Source organism: Nematostella vectensis, chromosome 5 (genome assembly GCF_932526225.1).
Source record: "Nematostella vectensis chromosome 5, jaNemVect1.1, whole genome shotgun sequence".
Classification (NCBI taxonomy): Eukaryota; Metazoa; Cnidaria; class Anthozoa; order Actiniaria; family Edwardsiidae; genus Nematostella; species Nematostella vectensis.
Window position 1 is genome coordinate 18,211,926 of NC_064038.1, and position 15,217 is coordinate 18,227,142.

Genomic DNA, 15,217 nt, shown 5'->3' on the forward strand with positions numbered 1-15,217 from the left:
TCGTCTACGGCCATACCACTTAGAAAGCACCGGTTCTCGTCCGATCACCGAAGTTAAGCTCAGTAGGGCGCGGTAAGTACTTGGATGGGTGACCGCCTGGGAATACCGTGTGCTGTAGGCATTTCCTTTTTGTTATCGAGGTACTCACAGGACTGTTATATAATAGATAGATCTTAAACAGTTCTGTCGTCTACGACCATACCACTGAGAAAGCACCGGTTCTCGTCCGATCACCGAAGTTAAGCTCAGTAGGGCGCGGTTAGTACTTGGATGGGTGACCGCCTGGGAATACCGTGTGCTGTAGGCATTTCCTTTTTGTCATCGAAGTACTCACAGGACTGTTATATAATAGATAGATCTTACACAGTTCTATCGTCTACGGCCATACCACTTAGAAAGCACCGGTTCTCGTCCGATCACCGAAGTTAAGCTCAGTAGGGCGCGGTAAGTACTTGGATGGGTGACCACTTCGGAATACCGTGTGCTGTAGGCATTTCCTTTTTGTTACCAAAGTACTCACAGGACTGTTATATAAAATCTATTTCTTACACAGTTCTGTCGTCTACGGCCATACCACTGAGAAAGCACCGGTTCTCGTCCGATCACCGTAGTTAAGCTCAGTAGGGCACGGTTAGTACTTGGATGGGTGACCGCCTGGGAATACCGTGTGCTGTAGGCATTTCCTTTTTGTTATCGAGGTACTCACAGGACTGTTATATAATAGATAGATCTTAAACAGTTCTGTCGTCTACGACCATACCACTGAGAAAGCACCGGTTCTCGTCCGATCACCGAAGTTAAGCTCAGTAGGGCGCGGTTAGTACTTGGATGGGTGACCGCCTGGGAATACCGTGTGCTGTAGGCATTTCCTTTTTGTCATCGAAGTACTCACAGGACTGTTATATAATAGATAGATCTTACACAGTTCTATCGTCTACGGCCATACCACTTAGAAAGCACCGGTTCTCGTCCGATCACCGAAGCTAAGCTCATTAGGGCGCGGTAAGTACTTGGATGGGTGACCGCTTCGGAATACCGTGTGCTGTAGGCATTTCCTTTTTGTTATCGAGGTACTGACAGGACTGTTATATAATAGATAGATGTTACACAGTTCTATCGTTTACGGCCATACCACTGAGAAAGCACCAGTTCTCGTCCGATCACAGAACTTAAAGTCAGTATGGCACGGTTAGTACTTGGACGGGTGACCGCCTGGGAATACCGTGTGCTGTAGGCATTTCCTTTTTGTTATCGAGGTACTCACAGGACTGTTATATAATAGATAGATCTTAAACAGTTCTATCGTCTACGGCCATACCACTGAGAAAGCACCGGTTCTCGTCCGATCACCGAAGTTAAGCTCAGTAGGGCGCGGTTAGTACTTGGATGGGTGACCGCCTGGGAATACCGTGTGCTGTAGGCATTTACTTTTTGTTTTCGAAGTACTAACAGGACTGTTATATAATAGATAGATCTTACACAGTTCTATCGTCTACGGCCATACCACTGAGAAAGCACCGGTTCTCGTCCGATCACCGAAGTTAAGCTCAGTAGGGCGCGGTTAGTACTTGGATGGGTGACCGCCTGGGAATACCGTGTGCTGTAGGCATTTCCTTTTTGTCATCGAAGTTCTCACAGGACTGTTATATAATAGATAGATCTTACACAGTTCTATCGTCTACGGCCATACCACTTAGAAAGCACCGGTTCTCGTCCGATCACCGAAGCTAAGCTCATTAGGGCGCGGTAAGTACTTGGATGGGTGACCGCTTCGGAATACCGTGTGCTGTAGGCATTTCCTTTTTGTTACCAAAGTACTCACAGGACTGTTATATAAAATCTATTTCTTACACAGTTCTATCGTTTACGGCCATACCACTGAGAAAGCACCAGTTCTCGTCCGATCACAGAACTTAAAGTCAGTAGGGCACGGTTAGTACTTGGACGGGTGACCGCCTGGGAATACCGTGTGCTGTAGGCATTTCCTTTTTGTTATCGAGGTACCCACAGGACTGTTATATAATAGATAGATCTTAAACAGTTCTATCGTCTACGGCCATACCACTGAGAAAGCACCGGTTCTCGTCCGATCACCGAAGTTAAGCTCAGTAGGGCGCTGTTAGTACTTGGATGGGTGACCGCCTGGGAATACCGTGTGCTGTAGGCATTTCCTTTTTGTCATCGAAGTACTCACAGGACTGTTATATAATATATATTTCTTACACAGTTCTGTCGTCTACGGCCATACCACTGAGAAAGCACCGGTTCTCGTCCGATCACCGAATTTAAGCTCAGTAGGGCGCGGTTAGTACTTGGATGGGTGACCGCCTGGGAATACCGTGTGCTGTAGGCATTTCCTTTTTGTCATCGAAGTACTCACAGGACTGTTATATAATAGATAGATCTTACACAGTTCTATCGTCTACGGCCATACCACTTAGAAAGCACCGGTTCTCGTCCGATCACCGAAGTTAAGCTCAGTAGGGCGCGGTAAGTACTTGGATGGGTGACCGCTTCGGAATACAGTGTGCTGTAGTCATTTCCTTTTTGTTACCAAAGTACTCACAGGACTGTTATATAAAATCTATTTCTTACACAGTTCTGTCGTCTACGGCCATACCACTGAGAAAGCACCGGTTCTCGTCCGATCACCGTAGTTAAGCTCAGTAGGGCACGGTTAGTACTTGGATGGGTGACCGCCTGGGAATACCGTGTGCTGTAGGCATTTCCTTTTTGTTATCGAGGTACTCATAGGACTGTTATATAATAGATAGATTTTAAACAGTTCTGTCGTCTACGACCATACCACTGAGAAAGCACCGGTTCTCGTCCGATCACTGAAGTTAAGCTCAGTAGGGCGCGGTTAGTACTTGGATGGGTGACCGCCTGGGAATACCGTGTGCTGTAGGCATTTCCTTTTTGTCATCGAAGTACTCACAGGACTGTTATATAATAGATAGATCTTACACAGTTCTATCGTCTACGGCCATACCACTTAGAAAGCACCGGTTCTCGTCCGATCACCGAAGTTAAGCTCAGTAGGGCGCGGTAAGTACTTGGATGGGTGACCGCTTCGGAATACCGTGTGCTGTAGGCATTTCCTTTTTGTTATCGAGGTACTGACAGGACTGTTATATAATAAATAGATGTTACACAGTTCTATCGTTTACGGCCATACCACTGAGAAAGCACCAGTTCTCGTCCGATCACAGAACTTAAAGTCAGTATGGCACGGTTAGTACTTGGACGGGTGACCGCCTGGGAATACCGTGTGCTGTAGGCATTTCCTTTTTGTTATCGAGGTACTCACAGGACTGTTATATAATAAATAGATCTTAAACAGTTCTATCGTCTACGGCCATACCACTGAGAAAGCACCGGTTCTCGTCCGATCACCGAAGTTAAGCTCAGTAGGGCGCGGTTAGTACTTGGATGGGTGACCGCCTGGGAATACCGTGTGCTGTAGGCATTTCCTTTTTGTCATCGAAGTACTCACAGGACTGTTATATAATATATATTTCTTACACAGTTCTGTCGTCTACGGCCATAACAATGAGAAAGCACCGGTTCTCGTCCGATCACCGAAGTTAAGCTCAGTAGGGCGCGGTAAGTACTTGGATGGGTGACCGCCTGGGAATACCGTGTGCTGTAGGCATTTCCTTTTTGTCATCGAAGTACTCACAGGACTGTTATATAATAGATAGATCTTACACAGTTCTATCGTCTACGGCCATACCACTTAGAAAGCACCGGTTCTCGTCCGATCACCGAAGTTAAGCTCAGTAGGGCGCGGTAAGTACTTGGATGGGTGACCGCCTGGGAATACCGTGTGCTGTAGGCATTTCCTTTTTGTTATCGAGGTACTCACAGGACTGTTATATAATAGATAGATCTTAAACAGTTCTGTCGTCTACGACCATACCACTGAGAAAGCACCGGTTCTCGTCCGATCACCGAAGTTAAGCTCAGTAGGGCGCGGTTAGTACTTGGATGGGTGACCGCCTGGGAATACCGTGTGCTGTAGGCATTTCCTTTTTGTCATCGAAGTACTCACAGGACTGTTATATAATAGATAGATCTTACACAGTTCTATCGTCTACGGCCATACCACTTAGAAAGCACCGGTTCTCGTCCGATCACCGAAGTTAAGCTCAGTAGGGCGCGGTAAGTACTTGGATGGGTGACCACTTCGGAATACCGTGTGCTGTAGGCATTTCCTTTTTGTTACCAAAGTACTCACAGGACTGTTATATAAAATCTATTTCTTACACAGTTCTGTCGTCTACGGCCATACCACTGAGAAAGCACCGGTTCTCGTCCGATCACCGTAGTTAAGCTCAGTAGGGCACGGTTAGTACTTGGATGGGTGACCGCCTGGGAATACCGTGTGCTGTAGGCATTTCCTTTTTGTTATCGAGGTACTCACAGGACTGTTATATAATAGATAGATCTTAAACAGTTCTGTCGTCTACGACCATACCACTGAGAAAGCACCGGTTCTCGTCCGATCACCGAAGTTAAGCTCAGTAGGGCGCGGTTAGTACTTGGATGGGTGACCGCCTGGGAATACCGTGTGCTGTAGGCATTTCCTTTTTGTCATCGAAGTACTCACAGGACTGTTAGATAATAGATAGATCTTACACAGTTCTATCGTCTACGGCCATACCACTTAGAAAGCACCGGTTCTCGTCCGATCACCGAAGTTAAGCTCATTAGGGCGCGGTAAGTACTTGGATGGGTGACCGCTTCGGAATACCGTGTGCTGTAGGCATTTCCTTTTTGTTATCGAGGTACTGACAGGACTGTTATATAATAGATAGATGTTACACAGTTCTATCGTTTACGGCCATACCACTGAGAAAGCACCAGTTCTCGTCCGATCACAGAACTTAAAGTCAGTAGGGCACGGTTAGTACCTGGACGGGTGACCGCCTGGGAATACCGTGTGCTGTAGGCATTTCCTTTTTGTTATCGATGTACTCACGGGACTGTTATATAATAGATAGATCTTAAACAGTTCTATCGTCTACGGCCATACCACTGAGAAAGCACCGGTTCTCGTCCGATCACCGAAGTTAAGCTCAGTAGGGCGCGGTTAGTACTTGGATGGGTGACCGCCTGGGAATACCGTGTGCTGTAGGCATTTCCTTTTTGTCATCGAAGTACTCACAGGACTGTTATATAATATATATTTCTTACACAGTTCTGTCGTCTACGGCCATACCACTGAGAAAGCACCGGTTCTCGTCCGATCACCGAAGTTAAGCTCAGTAGGGCGTGGTTAGTACTTGGATGGGTGACCGCCTGGGAATACCGTGTGCTGTAGGCATTTCCTTTTTGTCATCGAAGTACTCACAGGACTGTTATATAATAGATAGATCTTACACAGTTCTATCGTCTACGGCCATACCACTTAGAAAGCACCGGTTCTCGTCCGATCACCGAAGTTAAGCTGAGTAGGGCGCGGTAAGTACTTGGATGGGTGACCGCTTCGGAATACCGTGTGCTGTAGGCATTTTCTTTTTGTTACCAAAGTACTCACAGGACTGTTATATAAAATCTATTTCTTACACAGTTCTGTCGTCTACGGCCATACCACTGAGAAAGCACCGGTTCTCGTCCGATCACCGTAGTTAAGCTCAGTAGGGCACGGTTAGTACTTGGATGGATGACCGCCTGGGAATACCGTGTGCTGTAGGCATTTCCTTTTTGTTATCGAGGTACTCACAGGACTGTTATATAATAGATAGATCTTAAACAGTTCTGTCGTCTACGACCATACCACTGAGAAAGCACCGGTTCTCGTCCGATCACCGAAGTTAAGCTCAGTAGGGCGCGGTTAGTACTTGGATGGGTGACCGCCTGGGAATACCGTGTGCTGTAGGCATTTCCTTTTTGTCATCGAAGTACTCACAGGACTGTTATATAATAGATAGATTTTACACAGTTCTATCGTCTACGGCCATACCACTTAGAAAGCACCGGTTCTCGTCCGATCACCGAAGTTAAGTTTAGTAGGGCGCGGTAAGTACTTGGATGGGTGACCGCTTCGGAATACCGTGTGCTGTAGGCATTTTCTTTTTGTTACCAAAGTACTCACAGGACTGTTATATAAAATCTATTTCTTACACAGTTCTGTCGTCTACGGCCATACCACTGAGAAAGCACCGGTTCTCGTCCGATCACCGAAGTTAAGCTCAGTAGGGCACGGTTAGTACTTGGATGGGTGACCGCCTGGGAATACCGTGTGCTGTAGGCATTTCCTTTTTGTTATCGAGGTACTCACAGGACTGTTATATAATAGATAGATCTTAAACAGTTCTGTCGTCTACGACCATACCACTGAGAAAGCACCGGTTCTCGTCCGATCACCGAAGTTAAGCTCAGTAGGGCGCGGTTAGTACTTGGATGGGTGACCGCCTGGGAATACCGTGTGCTGTAGGCATTTCCTTTTTGTCATCGAAGTACTCACAGGACTGTTATATAATAGATAGATCTTACACAGTTCTATCGTCTACGGCCATACCACTTAGAAAGCACCGGTTCTCGTCCGATCACCGAAGTTAAGCTTAGTAGGGCGCGGTAAGTACTTGGATGGGTGACCGCTTCGGAATACCGTGTGCTGTAGGCATTTCCTTTTTGTTACCAAAGTACTCACAGGACTGTTATATAAAATCTATTTCTTACACAGTTCTGTCGTCTACGGCCATACCACTGAGAAAGCACCGGTTCTCGTCCGATCACCGAAGTTAAGCTCAGTAGGGCGTGGTTAGTACTTGGATGGGTGACCGCCTGGGAATACCGTGTGCTGTAGGCATTTCCTTTTTGTCATCGAAGTACCCACAGGACTGTTATATAATAGATAGATCTTACACAGTTCTATCGTCTACGGCCATACCACTTAGAAAGCACCGGTTCTCGTCCGATCACCGAAGTTAAGCTGAGTAGGGCGCGGTAAGTACTTGGATGGGTGACCGCTTCGGAATACCGTGTGTTGTGGGCATTTTCTTTTTGTTACCAAAGTACTCACAGGACTGTTATATAATAGATAGATTTTACACAGTTCTATCGTCTACGGCCATACCACTTAGAAAGCACCGGTTCTCGTCCGATCACCGAAGTTAAGTTTAGTAGGGCGCGGTAAGTACTTGGATGGGTGACCGCTTCGGAATACCGTGTGCTGTAGGCATTTTCTTTTTGTTACCAAAGTACTCACAGGACTGTTATATAAAATCTATTTCTTACACAGTTCTGTCGTCTACGGCCATACCACTGAGAAAGCACCGGTTCTCGTCCGATCACCGAAGTTAAGCTCAGTAGGGCACGGTTAGTACTTGGATGGGTGACCGCCTGGGAATACCGTGTGCTGTAGGCATTTCCTTTTTGTTATCGAGGTACTCACAGGACTGTTATATAATAGATAGATCTTAAACAGTTCTGTCGTCTACGACCATACCACTGAGAAAGCACCGGTTCTCGTCCGATCACCGAAGTTAAGCTCAGTAGGGCGCGGTTAGTACTTGGATGGGTGACCGCCTGGGAATACCGTGTGCTGTAGGCATTTCCTTTTTGTCATCGAAGTACTCACAGGACTGTTATATAATAGATAGATCTTACACAGTTCTATCGTCTACGGCCATACCACTTAGAAAGCACCGGTTCTCGTCCGATCACCGAAGTTAAGCTTAGTAGGGCGCGGTAAGTACTTGGATGGGTGACCGCTTCGGAATACCGTGTGCTGTAGGCATTTCCTTTTTGTTACCAAAGTACTCACAGGACTGTTATATAAAATCTATTTCTTACACAGTTCTGTCGTCTACGGCCATACCACTGAGAAAGCACCGGTTCTCGTCCGATCACCGAAGTTAAGCTCAGTAGGGCGTGGTTAGTACTTGGATGGGTGACCGCCTGGGAATACCGTGTGCTGTAGGCATTTCCTTTTTGTCATCGAAGTACCCACAGGACTGTTATATAATAGATAGATCTTACACAGTTCTATCGTCTACGGCCATACCACTTAGAAAGCACCGGTTCTCGTCCGATCACCGAAGTTAAGCTGAGTAGGGCGCGGTAAGTACTTGGATGGGTGACCGCTTCGGAATACCGTGTGCTGTGGGCATTTTCTTTTTGTTACCAAAGTACTCACAGGACTGTTATATAAAATCTATTTCTTACACAGTTCTGTCGTCTACGGCCATACCACTGAGAAAGCACCGGTTCTCGTCCGATCACCGTAGTTAAGCTCAGTAGGGCACGGTTAGTACTTGGATGGGTGACCGCCTGGGAATACCGTGTGCTGTAGGCATTTCCTTTTTGTTATCGAGGTACTCACAGGACTGTTATATAATAGATAGATCTTAAACAGTTCTGTCGTCTACGACCATACCACTGAGAAAGCACCGGTTCTCGTCCGATCACCGAAGTTAAGCTCAGTAGGGCGCGGTTAGTACTTGGATGGGTGACCGCCTGGGAATACCGTGTGCTGTAGGCATTTCCTTTTTGTCATCGAAGTACTCACAGGACTGTTATATAATAGATAGATTTTACACAGTTCTATCGTCTACGGCCATACCACTTAGAAAGCACCGGTTCTCGTCCGATCACCGAAGTTAAGCTTAGTAGGGCGCGGTAAGTACTTGGATGGGTGACCGCTTCGGAATACCGTGTGCTGTAGGCATTTCCTTTTTGTTACCAAAGTACTCACAGGACTGTTATATAAAATCTATTTCTTACACAGTTCTGTCGTCTACGGCCATACCACTGAGAAAGCACCGGTTCTCGTCCGATCACCGAAGTTAAGCTCAGTAGGGCACGGTTAGTACTTGGATGGGTGACCGCCTGGGAATACCGTGTGCTGTAGGCATTTCCTTTTTGTTATCGAGGTACTCACAGGACTGTTATATAATAGATAGATCTTAAACAGTTCTGTCGTCTACGACCATACCACTGAGAAAGCACCGGTTCTCGTCCGATCACCGAAGTTAAGCTCAGTAGGGCGCGGTTAGTACTTGGATGGGTGACCGCCTGGGAATACCGTGTGCTGTAGGCATTTCCTTTTTGTCATCGAAGTACTCACAGGACTGTTATATAATAGATAGATCTTACACAGTTCTATCGTCTACGGCCATACCACTTAGAAAGCACCGGTTCTCGTCCGATCACCGAAGTTAAGCTTAGTAGGGCGCGGTAAGTACTTGGATGGGTGACCGCTTCGGAATACCGTGTGCTGTAGGCATTTCCTTTTTGTTACCAAAGTACTCACAGGACTGTTATATAAAATCTATTTCTTACACAGTTCTGTCGTCTACGGCCATACCACTGAGAAAGCACCGGTTCTCGTCCGATCACCGAAGTTAAGCTCAGTAGGGCACGGTTAGTAGTTGGATAGGTGACCGCCTGGGAATACCGTGTGCTGTAGGCATTTCCTTTTTGTTATCGAGGTACTCACAGGACTGTTATATAATAGATAGATCTTAAACAGTTCTGTCGTCTACGACCATACCACTGAGAAAGCACCGGTTCTCGTCCGATCACCGAAGTTAAGCTCAGTAGGGCGCGGTTAGTACTTGGATGGGTGACCGCCTGGGAATACCGTGTGCTGTAGGCATTTCCTTTTTGTCATCAAAGTACTCACAGGACTGTTAGATAATAGATAGATCTTACACAGTTCTATCGTCTACGGCCATACCACTTAGAAAGCACCGGTTCTCGTCCGATCACCGAAGTTAAGCTCATTAGGGCGCGGTAAGTACTTGGATGGGTGACCGCTTCGGAATACCGTGTGCTGTAGGAATTTCCTTTTTGTTATCGAGGTACTGACAGGACTGTTATATAATAGATAGATGTTACACAGTTCTATCGTTTACGGCCATACCACTGAGAAAGCACCAGTTCTCGTCCGATCACAGAACTTAAAGTCAGTAGGGCGCGGTTAGTACTTGGATGGGTGACCGCCTGGGAATACCGTGTGCTGTAGGCATTTCCTTTTTGTCATCGAAGTACTCACAGGACTGTTAAATAATAGATAGATCTCACACAGTTCTATCGTCTACGGCCATACCACTTAGAAAGCACCGGTTCTCGTCCGATCACCGAAGTTAAGCTCAGTAGGGCGCGGTAAGTACTTGGATGAGTGACCGCTTCGGAATACCTTGTGCTGTAGACATTTCCTTTTTGTTACCAAAGTACTCACAGGACTGTTATATAAAATCTATTTCTTACACAGTTCTGTCGTCTACGGCCATACCACTGAGAAAGCACCGGTTCTCGTCCGATCACCGTAGTTAAGCTCAGTAGGGCACGGTTAGTACTTGGATGGGTGACCGCCTGGGAATACCGTGTGCTGTAGGCATTTCCTTTTTGTTATCGAGGAACTCACAGGACTGTTATATAATAGATAGATCTTAAACAGTTCTTTCGTCTACGACCATACCACTGAGAAAGCACCGGTTCTCGTCCGATCACCGAAGTTAAGCTCAGTAGGGCGCGGTTAGTACTTGGATGGGTGACCGCCTGGGAATACCGTGTGCTGTAGACATTTCCTTTTTGTCATCGAAGTACTCACAGGACTGTTATATAATAGATAGATCTTACACAGTTCTATCGTCTACGGCCATACCACTTAGAAAGCACCGGTTCTCGTCCGATCACCGAAGTTAAGCTTAGTAGGGCGCGGTAAGTACTTGGATGGGTGACCGCTTCGGAATACCGTGTGCTGTAGGCATTTCCTTTTTGTTACCAAAGTACTCACAGGACTGTTATATAAAATCTATTTCTTACACAGTTCTGTCGTCTACGGCCATACCACTGAGAAAGCACCGGTTCTCGTCCGATCACCGTAGTTAAGCTCAGTAGGGCACGGTTAGTACTTGGATGGGTGACCGCCTGGGAATACCGTGTGCTGTAGGCATTTCCTTTTTGTTATCGAGGTACTCACAGGACTGTTATATAATAGATAGATCTTAAACAGTTCTGTCGTCTACGACCATACCACTGAGAAAGCACCGGTTTGCGTCCGATCACCGAAGTTAAGCTCAGTAGGGCGCGGTTAGTACTTGGATGGGTGACCGCCTGGGAATACCGTGTGCTGTAGGCATTTCCTTTTTGTCATCGAAGTACTCACAGGACTGTTAGATAATAGATAGATCTTACACAGTTCTATCGTCTACGGCCATACCACTTAGAAAGCACCGGTTCTCGTCCGATCACCGAAGTTAAGCTCATTAGGGCGCGGTAAGTACTTGGATGGGTGACCGCTTCGGAATACCGTGTGCTGTAGGCATTTCCTTTTTGTTATCGAGGTACTGACAGGACTGTTATATAATAGATAGATGTTACACAGTTCTATCGTTTACGGCCATACCACTGAGAAAGCACCAGTTCTCGTCCGATCACAGAACTTAAAGTCAGTAGGGCACGGTTAGTACTTGGACGGGTGACCGCCTGGGAATACCGTGTGCTGTAGGCATTTCCTTTTTGTTATCGATGTACTCACAGGACTGTTATATAATAGATAGATCTTAAACAGTTCTATCGTCTACGGCCATACCACTGAGAAAGCACCGGTTCTCGTCCGATCACCGAAGTTAAGCTCAGTAGGGCGCTGTTAGTACTTGGACGGGTGACCGCCTGGGAATACCGTGTGCTGTAGGCATTTACTTTTTGTTTTCGAAGTACTAACATGACTGTTATATAATAGATAGATCTTACACAGTTCTATCGTCTACGGCCATACCACTGAGAAAGCACCTGTTCTCGTCCGATCACCGAAGTTAAGCTCAGTAGGGCGCGGTTAGTACTTGGATAGGTGACCGCCTGGGAATACCGTGTGCTGTAGGCATTTCCTTTTTGTCATCGAAGTACTCACAGGACTGTTATATAATATATATTTCTTACACAGTTCTGTCGTCTACGGCCATACCACTGAGAAAGCACCGGTTCTCGTCCGATCACCGAAGTTAAGCTCAGTAGGGCGCGGTTAGTACTTGGATGGGTGACCGCCTGGGAATACCGTGTGCTGTAGGCATTTCCTTTTTGTCATCGAAGTACTCACAGGACTGTTATATAATAGATAGATCTTACACAGTTCTATCGTCTACGGCCATACCACTTAGAAAGCAACGGTTCTCGTCCGATCACCGAAGTTAAGCTCAGTAGGGCGCTGTTAGTACTTGGATGGGTGACCGCCTGGGAATACCGTGTGCTGTAGGCAATTCCTTTTTGTCATCGAAGTACTCACAGGACTGTTATATAATATATATTTCTTACACAGTTCTGTCGTCTACGGCCATACCACTGAGAAAGCACCGGTTCTCGTCCGATCACCGTAGTTAAGCTCAGTAGGGCACGGTTAGTACTTGGATGGGTGACCGCCTGGGAATACCGTGTGCTGTAGGCATTTCCTTTTTGTCATCGAAGTACTAACATGACTGTTATATAATAGATAGATCTTACACAGTTCTATCGTCTACGGCCATACCACTGAGAAAGCACCGGTTCTCGTCCGATCACCGAAGTTAAGCTCAGTAGGGCGCGGTTAGTACTTGGATGGGTGACCGCCTGGGAATACCGTGTGCTGTAGGCATTTCCTTTTTGTCATCGAAGTACTCACAGGACTGTTATATAATATATATTTCTTACACAGTTCTGTCGTCTAAGGCCATACCACTGAGAAAGCACCGGTTCTCGTCCGATCACCGAAGTTAAGCTCAGTAGGGCGCGGTTAGTACTTGGATGGGTGACCGCCTGGGAATACCGTGTGCTGTAGGCATTTCCTTTTTGTCATCGAAGTACTCACAGGACTGTTATATAATAGATAGATCTTACACAGTTCTATCGTCTACGGCCATACCACTTAGAAAGCAACGGTTCTCGTCCGATCACCGAAGTTAAGCTCAGTAGGGCGCGGTAAGTACTTGGATGTGTGACCGCTTCGGAATACCGTGTGCTGTACGCATTTCCTTTTAGTTACCAAAGTACTCACAGGACTGTTATATAAAATCTATTTCTTACACAGTTCTGTCGTCTACGGCCATACCACTGAGAAAGCACCGGTTCTCGTCCGATCACCGTAGTTAAGCTCAGTAGGGCACGGTTAGTACTTGGATGGGTGACCGCCTGGGAATACCGTGTGCTGTAGGCATTTCCTTTTTGTTATCGAGGTACTCACAGGACTGTTATATAATAGATAGATCTTAAACAGTTCTGTCGTCTACGACCATACCACTGAGAAAGCACCGGTTCTCGTCCGATCACCGAATTTAAGCTCAGTACGGCGCGGTTAGTACTTGGATGGGTGACCGCCTGGGAATACCGTGTGCTGTAGGCATTTCCTTTTTGTCATCGAAGTACTCACAGGACTGTTATATAATAGATAGATCTTACACAGTTCTATCGTCTACGGCCATACCACTTAGAAAGCACCGGTTCTCGTCCGATCACCGAAGTTAAGCTCAGTAGGGCGCGGTAAGTACTTGGATGGGTGACCGCTTCGGAATACCGTGTGCTGTAGGCATTTCCTTTTTGTTATCGAGGTACTGACAGGACTGTTATATAATAGATAGATGTTACACAGTTCTATCGTTTACGGCCATACCACTGAGAAAGCACAAGTTCTCGTCCGATCACAGAACTTAAAGTCAGTAGGGCACGGTTAGTACTTGGACGGGTGACCGCCTGGGAATACCGTGTGCTGTAGGCATTTCCTTTTTGTTATCGAGGTACTCACAGGACTGTTATATAATAGATAGATCTTAAACAGTTCTATCGTCTACGGCCATACCACTGAGAAAGCACCGGTTCTCGTCCGATCACTGAAGTTAAGCTCAGTAGGGCGCGGTTAGTACTTGGATGGGTGACCGACTTAGAATACCGTGTGCTGTAGGCATTTCCTTTTTGTTTTCGAAGTACTAACAGGACTGTTATATAATAGATAGATCTTACACAGTTCTATCGTCTACGGCCATACCACTGAGAAAGCACCAGTTCTCGTCCGATCACCGAAGTTAAGCTCAGTAGGGCGCGGTTAGTACTTGGATGGGTGACCGCCTGGGAATACCGTGTGCTGTAGGCATTTCCTTTTTGTCATCGAAGTACTCACAGGACTGTTATATAATATATATTTCTTACACAGTTCTGTCGTCTACGGCCATACCACTGAGAAAGCACCGGTTCTCGTCCGATCACCGAAGTTAAGCTCAGTAGGGCGCGGTTAGTACTTGGATGGGTGACCGCCTGGGAATACCGTGTGCTGTAGGCATTTCCTTTTTGTCATCGAAGTACTCACAGGACTGTTAAATAATAGATAGATCTCACACAGTTCTATCGTCTACGGCCATACCACTTAGAAAGCACCGGTTCTCGTCCGATCACCGAAGTTAAGCTCAGTAGGGCGCGGTAAGTACTTGGATGGGTGACCGCTTCGGAATACCTTGTGCTGTAGACATTTCCTTTTTGTTACCAAAGTACTCACAGGACTGTTATATAAAATCTATTTCTTACACAGTTCTGTCGTCTACGGCCATACCACTGAGAAAGCACCGGTTCTCGTCCGATCACCGTAGTTAAGCTCAGTAGGGCACGGTTAGTACTTGGATGGGTGACCGCCTGGGAATACCGTGTGCTGTAGGCATTTCCTTTTTGTTATCGAGGAACTCACAGGACTGTTATATAATAGATAGATCTTAAACAGTTCTTTCGTCTACGACCATACCACTGAGAAAGCACCGGTTCTCGTCCGATCACCGAAGTTAAGCTCAGTAGGGCGCGGTTAGTACTTGGATGGGTGACCGCCTGGGAATACCGTGTGCTGTAGGCATTTCCTTTTTGTCATCGAAGTACTCACAGGACTGTTATATAATATATATTTCTTACACAGTTCTGTCGTCTACGGCCATACCACTGAGAAAGCACCGGTTCTCGTCCGATCACCGAAGTTAAGCTCATTAGGGCGCGGTTAGTACTTGGATGGGTGACCGCCTGGGAATACCGTGTGCTGTAGGCATTTCCTTTTTGTCATCGAAGTACTCACAGGACTGTTATATAATAGATAGATCTTACACAGTTCTATCGTCTACAGCCATACCACTTAGAAAGCAACGGTTCTCGTCCGATCACCGAAGTTAAGCTCAGTAGGGCGCGGTAAGTACTTGGATGGGTGACCGCTTCGGAATACCGTGTGCTGTAGGCATTTCCTTTTAGTTACCAAAGTACTCACAGG

The 15,217-nt window shown here is 46.5% G+C and overlaps 75 non-coding genes and 7 pseudogenes across 75 annotated transcripts; all 82 read left to right on the forward strand.

Moving 5' to 3' along the window:
• Positions 1 to 2: 2 nt before the first annotated feature.
• Positions 3 to 121, forward strand: LOC125564530. Its single transcript, XR_007309549.1, has one exon. It is a non-coding gene; the product is annotated as a 5S ribosomal RNA (ribosomal RNA).
• A 67-nt stretch (positions 122 to 188) lies between these two features.
• Positions 189 to 307, forward strand: LOC125563761. Its single transcript, XR_007308781.1, has one exon. It is a non-coding gene; the product is annotated as a 5S ribosomal RNA (ribosomal RNA).
• A 67-nt stretch (positions 308 to 374) lies between these two features.
• LOC125565341 lies at positions 375 to 493 on the forward strand. Its single transcript, XR_007310355.1, has one exon. It is a non-coding gene; the product is annotated as a 5S ribosomal RNA (ribosomal RNA).
• A 67-nt stretch (positions 494 to 560) lies between these two features.
• On the forward strand, positions 561 to 679 carry LOC125563254. Its single transcript, XR_007308273.1, has one exon. It is a non-coding gene; the product is annotated as a 5S ribosomal RNA (ribosomal RNA).
• Positions 680 to 746: 67 nt separating this feature from the next.
• On the forward strand, positions 747 to 865 carry LOC125563762. The gene has a single exon (XR_007308782.1). It is a non-coding gene; the product is annotated as a 5S ribosomal RNA (ribosomal RNA).
• A 67-nt stretch (positions 866 to 932) lies between these two features.
• On the forward strand, positions 933 to 1,051 carry LOC125566280. The gene has a single exon (XR_007311287.1). It is a non-coding gene; the product is annotated as a 5S ribosomal RNA (ribosomal RNA).
• A 67-nt stretch (positions 1,052 to 1,118) lies between these two features.
• LOC125566916 lies at positions 1,119 to 1,237 on the forward strand (annotated as a pseudogene).
• Positions 1,238 to 1,304: 67 nt separating this feature from the next.
• Positions 1,305 to 1,423, forward strand: LOC125563378. Its single transcript, XR_007308396.1, has one exon. It is a non-coding gene; the product is annotated as a 5S ribosomal RNA (ribosomal RNA).
• Positions 1,424 to 1,490: 67 nt separating this feature from the next.
• Positions 1,491 to 1,609, forward strand: LOC125563389. Its single transcript, XR_007308407.1, has one exon. It is a non-coding gene; the product is annotated as a 5S ribosomal RNA (ribosomal RNA).
• Positions 1,610 to 1,676: 67 nt separating this feature from the next.
• On the forward strand, positions 1,677 to 1,795 carry LOC125566281. Its single transcript, XR_007311288.1, has one exon. It is a non-coding gene; the product is annotated as a 5S ribosomal RNA (ribosomal RNA).
• A 67-nt stretch (positions 1,796 to 1,862) lies between these two features.
• Positions 1,863 to 1,981, forward strand: LOC125566622 (annotated as a pseudogene).
• Positions 1,982 to 2,048: 67 nt separating this feature from the next.
• Positions 2,049 to 2,167, forward strand: LOC125564521. Its single transcript, XR_007309540.1, has one exon. It is a non-coding gene; the product is annotated as a 5S ribosomal RNA (ribosomal RNA).
• Positions 2,168 to 2,234: 67 nt separating this feature from the next.
• Positions 2,235 to 2,353, forward strand: LOC125564276. Its single transcript, XR_007309296.1, has one exon. It is a non-coding gene; the product is annotated as a 5S ribosomal RNA (ribosomal RNA).
• A 67-nt stretch (positions 2,354 to 2,420) lies between these two features.
• Positions 2,421 to 2,539, forward strand: LOC125566336. The gene has a single exon (XR_007311343.1). It is a non-coding gene; the product is annotated as a 5S ribosomal RNA (ribosomal RNA).
• Positions 2,540 to 2,606: 67 nt separating this feature from the next.
• Positions 2,607 to 2,725, forward strand: LOC125563255. Its single transcript, XR_007308274.1, has one exon. It is a non-coding gene; the product is annotated as a 5S ribosomal RNA (ribosomal RNA).
• Positions 2,726 to 2,792: 67 nt separating this feature from the next.
• LOC125564675 lies at positions 2,793 to 2,911 on the forward strand. Its single transcript, XR_007309694.1, has one exon. It is a non-coding gene; the product is annotated as a 5S ribosomal RNA (ribosomal RNA).
• A 67-nt stretch (positions 2,912 to 2,978) lies between these two features.
• Positions 2,979 to 3,097, forward strand: LOC125565389. Its single transcript, XR_007310402.1, has one exon. It is a non-coding gene; the product is annotated as a 5S ribosomal RNA (ribosomal RNA).
• Positions 3,098 to 3,164: 67 nt separating this feature from the next.
• LOC125566917 lies at positions 3,165 to 3,283 on the forward strand (annotated as a pseudogene).
• A 67-nt stretch (positions 3,284 to 3,350) lies between these two features.
• LOC125563401 lies at positions 3,351 to 3,469 on the forward strand. Its single transcript, XR_007308419.1, has one exon. It is a non-coding gene; the product is annotated as a 5S ribosomal RNA (ribosomal RNA).
• A 67-nt stretch (positions 3,470 to 3,536) lies between these two features.
• Positions 3,537 to 3,655, forward strand: LOC125565844. The gene has a single exon (XR_007310853.1). It is a non-coding gene; the product is annotated as a 5S ribosomal RNA (ribosomal RNA).
• Positions 3,656 to 3,722: 67 nt separating this feature from the next.
• On the forward strand, positions 3,723 to 3,841 carry LOC125564531. Its single transcript, XR_007309550.1, has one exon. It is a non-coding gene; the product is annotated as a 5S ribosomal RNA (ribosomal RNA).
• Positions 3,842 to 3,908: 67 nt separating this feature from the next.
• Positions 3,909 to 4,027, forward strand: LOC125563763. Its single transcript, XR_007308783.1, has one exon. It is a non-coding gene; the product is annotated as a 5S ribosomal RNA (ribosomal RNA).
• A 67-nt stretch (positions 4,028 to 4,094) lies between these two features.
• On the forward strand, positions 4,095 to 4,213 carry LOC125565343. The gene has a single exon (XR_007310357.1). It is a non-coding gene; the product is annotated as a 5S ribosomal RNA (ribosomal RNA).
• A 67-nt stretch (positions 4,214 to 4,280) lies between these two features.
• LOC125563256 lies at positions 4,281 to 4,399 on the forward strand. Its single transcript, XR_007308275.1, has one exon. It is a non-coding gene; the product is annotated as a 5S ribosomal RNA (ribosomal RNA).
• Positions 4,400 to 4,466: 67 nt separating this feature from the next.
• LOC125563764 lies at positions 4,467 to 4,585 on the forward strand. Its single transcript, XR_007308784.1, has one exon. It is a non-coding gene; the product is annotated as a 5S ribosomal RNA (ribosomal RNA).
• A 67-nt stretch (positions 4,586 to 4,652) lies between these two features.
• Positions 4,653 to 4,771, forward strand: LOC125566162. Its single transcript, XR_007311169.1, has one exon. It is a non-coding gene; the product is annotated as a 5S ribosomal RNA (ribosomal RNA).
• A 67-nt stretch (positions 4,772 to 4,838) lies between these two features.
• On the forward strand, positions 4,839 to 4,957 carry LOC125566732 (annotated as a pseudogene).
• Positions 4,958 to 5,024: 67 nt separating this feature from the next.
• Positions 5,025 to 5,143, forward strand: LOC125563412. Its single transcript, XR_007308431.1, has one exon. It is a non-coding gene; the product is annotated as a 5S ribosomal RNA (ribosomal RNA).
• Positions 5,144 to 5,210: 67 nt separating this feature from the next.
• On the forward strand, positions 5,211 to 5,329 carry LOC125566183. Its single transcript, XR_007311190.1, has one exon. It is a non-coding gene; the product is annotated as a 5S ribosomal RNA (ribosomal RNA).
• Positions 5,330 to 5,396: 67 nt separating this feature from the next.
• Positions 5,397 to 5,515, forward strand: LOC125564877. The gene has a single exon (XR_007309895.1). It is a non-coding gene; the product is annotated as a 5S ribosomal RNA (ribosomal RNA).
• A 67-nt stretch (positions 5,516 to 5,582) lies between these two features.
• Positions 5,583 to 5,701, forward strand: LOC125564039. The gene has a single exon (XR_007309058.1). It is a non-coding gene; the product is annotated as a 5S ribosomal RNA (ribosomal RNA).
• A 67-nt stretch (positions 5,702 to 5,768) lies between these two features.
• Positions 5,769 to 5,887, forward strand: LOC125563766. The gene has a single exon (XR_007308786.1). It is a non-coding gene; the product is annotated as a 5S ribosomal RNA (ribosomal RNA).
• Positions 5,888 to 5,954: 67 nt separating this feature from the next.
• On the forward strand, positions 5,955 to 6,073 carry LOC125565848. Its single transcript, XR_007310857.1, has one exon. It is a non-coding gene; the product is annotated as a 5S ribosomal RNA (ribosomal RNA).
• A 67-nt stretch (positions 6,074 to 6,140) lies between these two features.
• On the forward strand, positions 6,141 to 6,259 carry LOC125563283. The gene has a single exon (XR_007308302.1). It is a non-coding gene; the product is annotated as a 5S ribosomal RNA (ribosomal RNA).
• A 67-nt stretch (positions 6,260 to 6,326) lies between these two features.
• On the forward strand, positions 6,327 to 6,445 carry LOC125563767. The gene has a single exon (XR_007308787.1). It is a non-coding gene; the product is annotated as a 5S ribosomal RNA (ribosomal RNA).
• Positions 6,446 to 6,512: 67 nt separating this feature from the next.
• Positions 6,513 to 6,631, forward strand: LOC125565141. Its single transcript, XR_007310158.1, has one exon. It is a non-coding gene; the product is annotated as a 5S ribosomal RNA (ribosomal RNA).
• Positions 6,632 to 6,698: 67 nt separating this feature from the next.
• Positions 6,699 to 6,817, forward strand: LOC125566295. Its single transcript, XR_007311302.1, has one exon. It is a non-coding gene; the product is annotated as a 5S ribosomal RNA (ribosomal RNA).
• Positions 6,818 to 6,884: 67 nt separating this feature from the next.
• LOC125565888 lies at positions 6,885 to 7,003 on the forward strand. Its single transcript, XR_007310897.1, has one exon. It is a non-coding gene; the product is annotated as a 5S ribosomal RNA (ribosomal RNA).
• A 67-nt stretch (positions 7,004 to 7,070) lies between these two features.
• On the forward strand, positions 7,071 to 7,189 carry LOC125565849. Its single transcript, XR_007310858.1, has one exon. It is a non-coding gene; the product is annotated as a 5S ribosomal RNA (ribosomal RNA).
• Positions 7,190 to 7,256: 67 nt separating this feature from the next.
• On the forward strand, positions 7,257 to 7,375 carry LOC125563395. Its single transcript, XR_007308413.1, has one exon. It is a non-coding gene; the product is annotated as a 5S ribosomal RNA (ribosomal RNA).
• Positions 7,376 to 7,442: 67 nt separating this feature from the next.
• On the forward strand, positions 7,443 to 7,561 carry LOC125563768. The gene has a single exon (XR_007308788.1). It is a non-coding gene; the product is annotated as a 5S ribosomal RNA (ribosomal RNA).
• A 67-nt stretch (positions 7,562 to 7,628) lies between these two features.
• Positions 7,629 to 7,747, forward strand: LOC125565142. Its single transcript, XR_007310159.1, has one exon. It is a non-coding gene; the product is annotated as a 5S ribosomal RNA (ribosomal RNA).
• Positions 7,748 to 7,814: 67 nt separating this feature from the next.
• On the forward strand, positions 7,815 to 7,933 carry LOC125566405. The gene has a single exon (XR_007311412.1). It is a non-coding gene; the product is annotated as a 5S ribosomal RNA (ribosomal RNA).
• A 67-nt stretch (positions 7,934 to 8,000) lies between these two features.
• LOC125565361 lies at positions 8,001 to 8,119 on the forward strand. The gene has a single exon (XR_007310375.1). It is a non-coding gene; the product is annotated as a 5S ribosomal RNA (ribosomal RNA).
• A 67-nt stretch (positions 8,120 to 8,186) lies between these two features.
• Positions 8,187 to 8,305, forward strand: LOC125563258. Its single transcript, XR_007308277.1, has one exon. It is a non-coding gene; the product is annotated as a 5S ribosomal RNA (ribosomal RNA).
• A 67-nt stretch (positions 8,306 to 8,372) lies between these two features.
• On the forward strand, positions 8,373 to 8,491 carry LOC125563769. The gene has a single exon (XR_007308789.1). It is a non-coding gene; the product is annotated as a 5S ribosomal RNA (ribosomal RNA).
• A 67-nt stretch (positions 8,492 to 8,558) lies between these two features.
• On the forward strand, positions 8,559 to 8,677 carry LOC125565143. Its single transcript, XR_007310160.1, has one exon. It is a non-coding gene; the product is annotated as a 5S ribosomal RNA (ribosomal RNA).
• Positions 8,678 to 8,744: 67 nt separating this feature from the next.
• On the forward strand, positions 8,745 to 8,863 carry LOC125563506. Its single transcript, XR_007308525.1, has one exon. It is a non-coding gene; the product is annotated as a 5S ribosomal RNA (ribosomal RNA).
• A 67-nt stretch (positions 8,864 to 8,930) lies between these two features.
• LOC125563770 lies at positions 8,931 to 9,049 on the forward strand. The gene has a single exon (XR_007308790.1). It is a non-coding gene; the product is annotated as a 5S ribosomal RNA (ribosomal RNA).
• A 67-nt stretch (positions 9,050 to 9,116) lies between these two features.
• On the forward strand, positions 9,117 to 9,235 carry LOC125565144. Its single transcript, XR_007310161.1, has one exon. It is a non-coding gene; the product is annotated as a 5S ribosomal RNA (ribosomal RNA).
• A 67-nt stretch (positions 9,236 to 9,302) lies between these two features.
• On the forward strand, positions 9,303 to 9,421 carry LOC125564686. The gene has a single exon (XR_007309705.1). It is a non-coding gene; the product is annotated as a 5S ribosomal RNA (ribosomal RNA).
• A 67-nt stretch (positions 9,422 to 9,488) lies between these two features.
• On the forward strand, positions 9,489 to 9,607 carry LOC125563771. The gene has a single exon (XR_007308791.1). It is a non-coding gene; the product is annotated as a 5S ribosomal RNA (ribosomal RNA).
• Positions 9,608 to 9,674: 67 nt separating this feature from the next.
• LOC125566507 lies at positions 9,675 to 9,793 on the forward strand. The gene has a single exon (XR_007311516.1). It is a non-coding gene; the product is annotated as a 5S ribosomal RNA (ribosomal RNA).
• Positions 9,794 to 9,860: 67 nt separating this feature from the next.
• LOC125566540 lies at positions 9,861 to 9,979 on the forward strand. Its single transcript, XR_007311549.1, has one exon. It is a non-coding gene; the product is annotated as a 5S ribosomal RNA (ribosomal RNA).
• A 67-nt stretch (positions 9,980 to 10,046) lies between these two features.
• Positions 10,047 to 10,165, forward strand: LOC125565975. Its single transcript, XR_007310983.1, has one exon. It is a non-coding gene; the product is annotated as a 5S ribosomal RNA (ribosomal RNA).
• A 67-nt stretch (positions 10,166 to 10,232) lies between these two features.
• On the forward strand, positions 10,233 to 10,351 carry LOC125563259. Its single transcript, XR_007308278.1, has one exon. It is a non-coding gene; the product is annotated as a 5S ribosomal RNA (ribosomal RNA).
• Positions 10,352 to 10,418: 67 nt separating this feature from the next.
• LOC125563566 lies at positions 10,419 to 10,537 on the forward strand. The gene has a single exon (XR_007308585.1). It is a non-coding gene; the product is annotated as a 5S ribosomal RNA (ribosomal RNA).
• A 67-nt stretch (positions 10,538 to 10,604) lies between these two features.
• Positions 10,605 to 10,723, forward strand: LOC125565145. Its single transcript, XR_007310162.1, has one exon. It is a non-coding gene; the product is annotated as a 5S ribosomal RNA (ribosomal RNA).
• Positions 10,724 to 10,790: 67 nt separating this feature from the next.
• Positions 10,791 to 10,909, forward strand: LOC125563260. Its single transcript, XR_007308279.1, has one exon. It is a non-coding gene; the product is annotated as a 5S ribosomal RNA (ribosomal RNA).
• A 67-nt stretch (positions 10,910 to 10,976) lies between these two features.
• LOC125565074 lies at positions 10,977 to 11,095 on the forward strand. Its single transcript, XR_007310092.1, has one exon. It is a non-coding gene; the product is annotated as a 5S ribosomal RNA (ribosomal RNA).
• A 67-nt stretch (positions 11,096 to 11,162) lies between these two features.
• LOC125566163 lies at positions 11,163 to 11,281 on the forward strand. The gene has a single exon (XR_007311170.1). It is a non-coding gene; the product is annotated as a 5S ribosomal RNA (ribosomal RNA).
• Positions 11,282 to 11,348: 67 nt separating this feature from the next.
• On the forward strand, positions 11,349 to 11,467 carry LOC125566623 (annotated as a pseudogene).
• A 67-nt stretch (positions 11,468 to 11,534) lies between these two features.
• On the forward strand, positions 11,535 to 11,653 carry LOC125565162. The gene has a single exon (XR_007310179.1). It is a non-coding gene; the product is annotated as a 5S ribosomal RNA (ribosomal RNA).
• Positions 11,654 to 11,720: 67 nt separating this feature from the next.
• On the forward strand, positions 11,721 to 11,839 carry LOC125565270. The gene has a single exon (XR_007310285.1). It is a non-coding gene; the product is annotated as a 5S ribosomal RNA (ribosomal RNA).
• A 67-nt stretch (positions 11,840 to 11,906) lies between these two features.
• LOC125563424 lies at positions 11,907 to 12,025 on the forward strand. Its single transcript, XR_007308443.1, has one exon. It is a non-coding gene; the product is annotated as a 5S ribosomal RNA (ribosomal RNA).
• Positions 12,026 to 12,092: 67 nt separating this feature from the next.
• Positions 12,093 to 12,211, forward strand: LOC125566138. Its single transcript, XR_007311145.1, has one exon. It is a non-coding gene; the product is annotated as a 5S ribosomal RNA (ribosomal RNA).
• A 67-nt stretch (positions 12,212 to 12,278) lies between these two features.
• LOC125563261 lies at positions 12,279 to 12,397 on the forward strand. The gene has a single exon (XR_007308280.1). It is a non-coding gene; the product is annotated as a 5S ribosomal RNA (ribosomal RNA).
• Positions 12,398 to 12,464: 67 nt separating this feature from the next.
• On the forward strand, positions 12,465 to 12,583 carry LOC125563435. The gene has a single exon (XR_007308454.1). It is a non-coding gene; the product is annotated as a 5S ribosomal RNA (ribosomal RNA).
• A 67-nt stretch (positions 12,584 to 12,650) lies between these two features.
• LOC125564517 lies at positions 12,651 to 12,769 on the forward strand. The gene has a single exon (XR_007309536.1). It is a non-coding gene; the product is annotated as a 5S ribosomal RNA (ribosomal RNA).
• A 67-nt stretch (positions 12,770 to 12,836) lies between these two features.
• Positions 12,837 to 12,955, forward strand: LOC125566817 (annotated as a pseudogene).
• Positions 12,956 to 13,022: 67 nt separating this feature from the next.
• On the forward strand, positions 13,023 to 13,141 carry LOC125563262. The gene has a single exon (XR_007308281.1). It is a non-coding gene; the product is annotated as a 5S ribosomal RNA (ribosomal RNA).
• A 67-nt stretch (positions 13,142 to 13,208) lies between these two features.
• On the forward strand, positions 13,209 to 13,327 carry LOC125566272. Its single transcript, XR_007311279.1, has one exon. It is a non-coding gene; the product is annotated as a 5S ribosomal RNA (ribosomal RNA).
• Positions 13,328 to 13,394: 67 nt separating this feature from the next.
• Positions 13,395 to 13,513, forward strand: LOC125565390. The gene has a single exon (XR_007310403.1). It is a non-coding gene; the product is annotated as a 5S ribosomal RNA (ribosomal RNA).
• A 67-nt stretch (positions 13,514 to 13,580) lies between these two features.
• LOC125566892 lies at positions 13,581 to 13,699 on the forward strand (annotated as a pseudogene).
• A 67-nt stretch (positions 13,700 to 13,766) lies between these two features.
• On the forward strand, positions 13,767 to 13,885 carry LOC125565288. The gene has a single exon (XR_007310303.1). It is a non-coding gene; the product is annotated as a 5S ribosomal RNA (ribosomal RNA).
• A 67-nt stretch (positions 13,886 to 13,952) lies between these two features.
• Positions 13,953 to 14,071, forward strand: LOC125563703. Its single transcript, XR_007308723.1, has one exon. It is a non-coding gene; the product is annotated as a 5S ribosomal RNA (ribosomal RNA).
• A 67-nt stretch (positions 14,072 to 14,138) lies between these two features.
• Positions 14,139 to 14,257, forward strand: LOC125563446. The gene has a single exon (XR_007308465.1). It is a non-coding gene; the product is annotated as a 5S ribosomal RNA (ribosomal RNA).
• Positions 14,258 to 14,324: 67 nt separating this feature from the next.
• On the forward strand, positions 14,325 to 14,443 carry LOC125564871. The gene has a single exon (XR_007309889.1). It is a non-coding gene; the product is annotated as a 5S ribosomal RNA (ribosomal RNA).
• A 67-nt stretch (positions 14,444 to 14,510) lies between these two features.
• On the forward strand, positions 14,511 to 14,629 carry LOC125563263. Its single transcript, XR_007308282.1, has one exon. It is a non-coding gene; the product is annotated as a 5S ribosomal RNA (ribosomal RNA).
• A 67-nt stretch (positions 14,630 to 14,696) lies between these two features.
• LOC125563772 lies at positions 14,697 to 14,815 on the forward strand. Its single transcript, XR_007308792.1, has one exon. It is a non-coding gene; the product is annotated as a 5S ribosomal RNA (ribosomal RNA).
• A 67-nt stretch (positions 14,816 to 14,882) lies between these two features.
• On the forward strand, positions 14,883 to 15,001 carry LOC125564194. The gene has a single exon (XR_007309214.1). It is a non-coding gene; the product is annotated as a 5S ribosomal RNA (ribosomal RNA).
• A 67-nt stretch (positions 15,002 to 15,068) lies between these two features.
• Positions 15,069 to 15,187, forward strand: LOC125566158. Its single transcript, XR_007311165.1, has one exon. It is a non-coding gene; the product is annotated as a 5S ribosomal RNA (ribosomal RNA).
• The last annotated feature ends 30 nt before the right edge of the window (positions 15,188 to 15,217 follow it).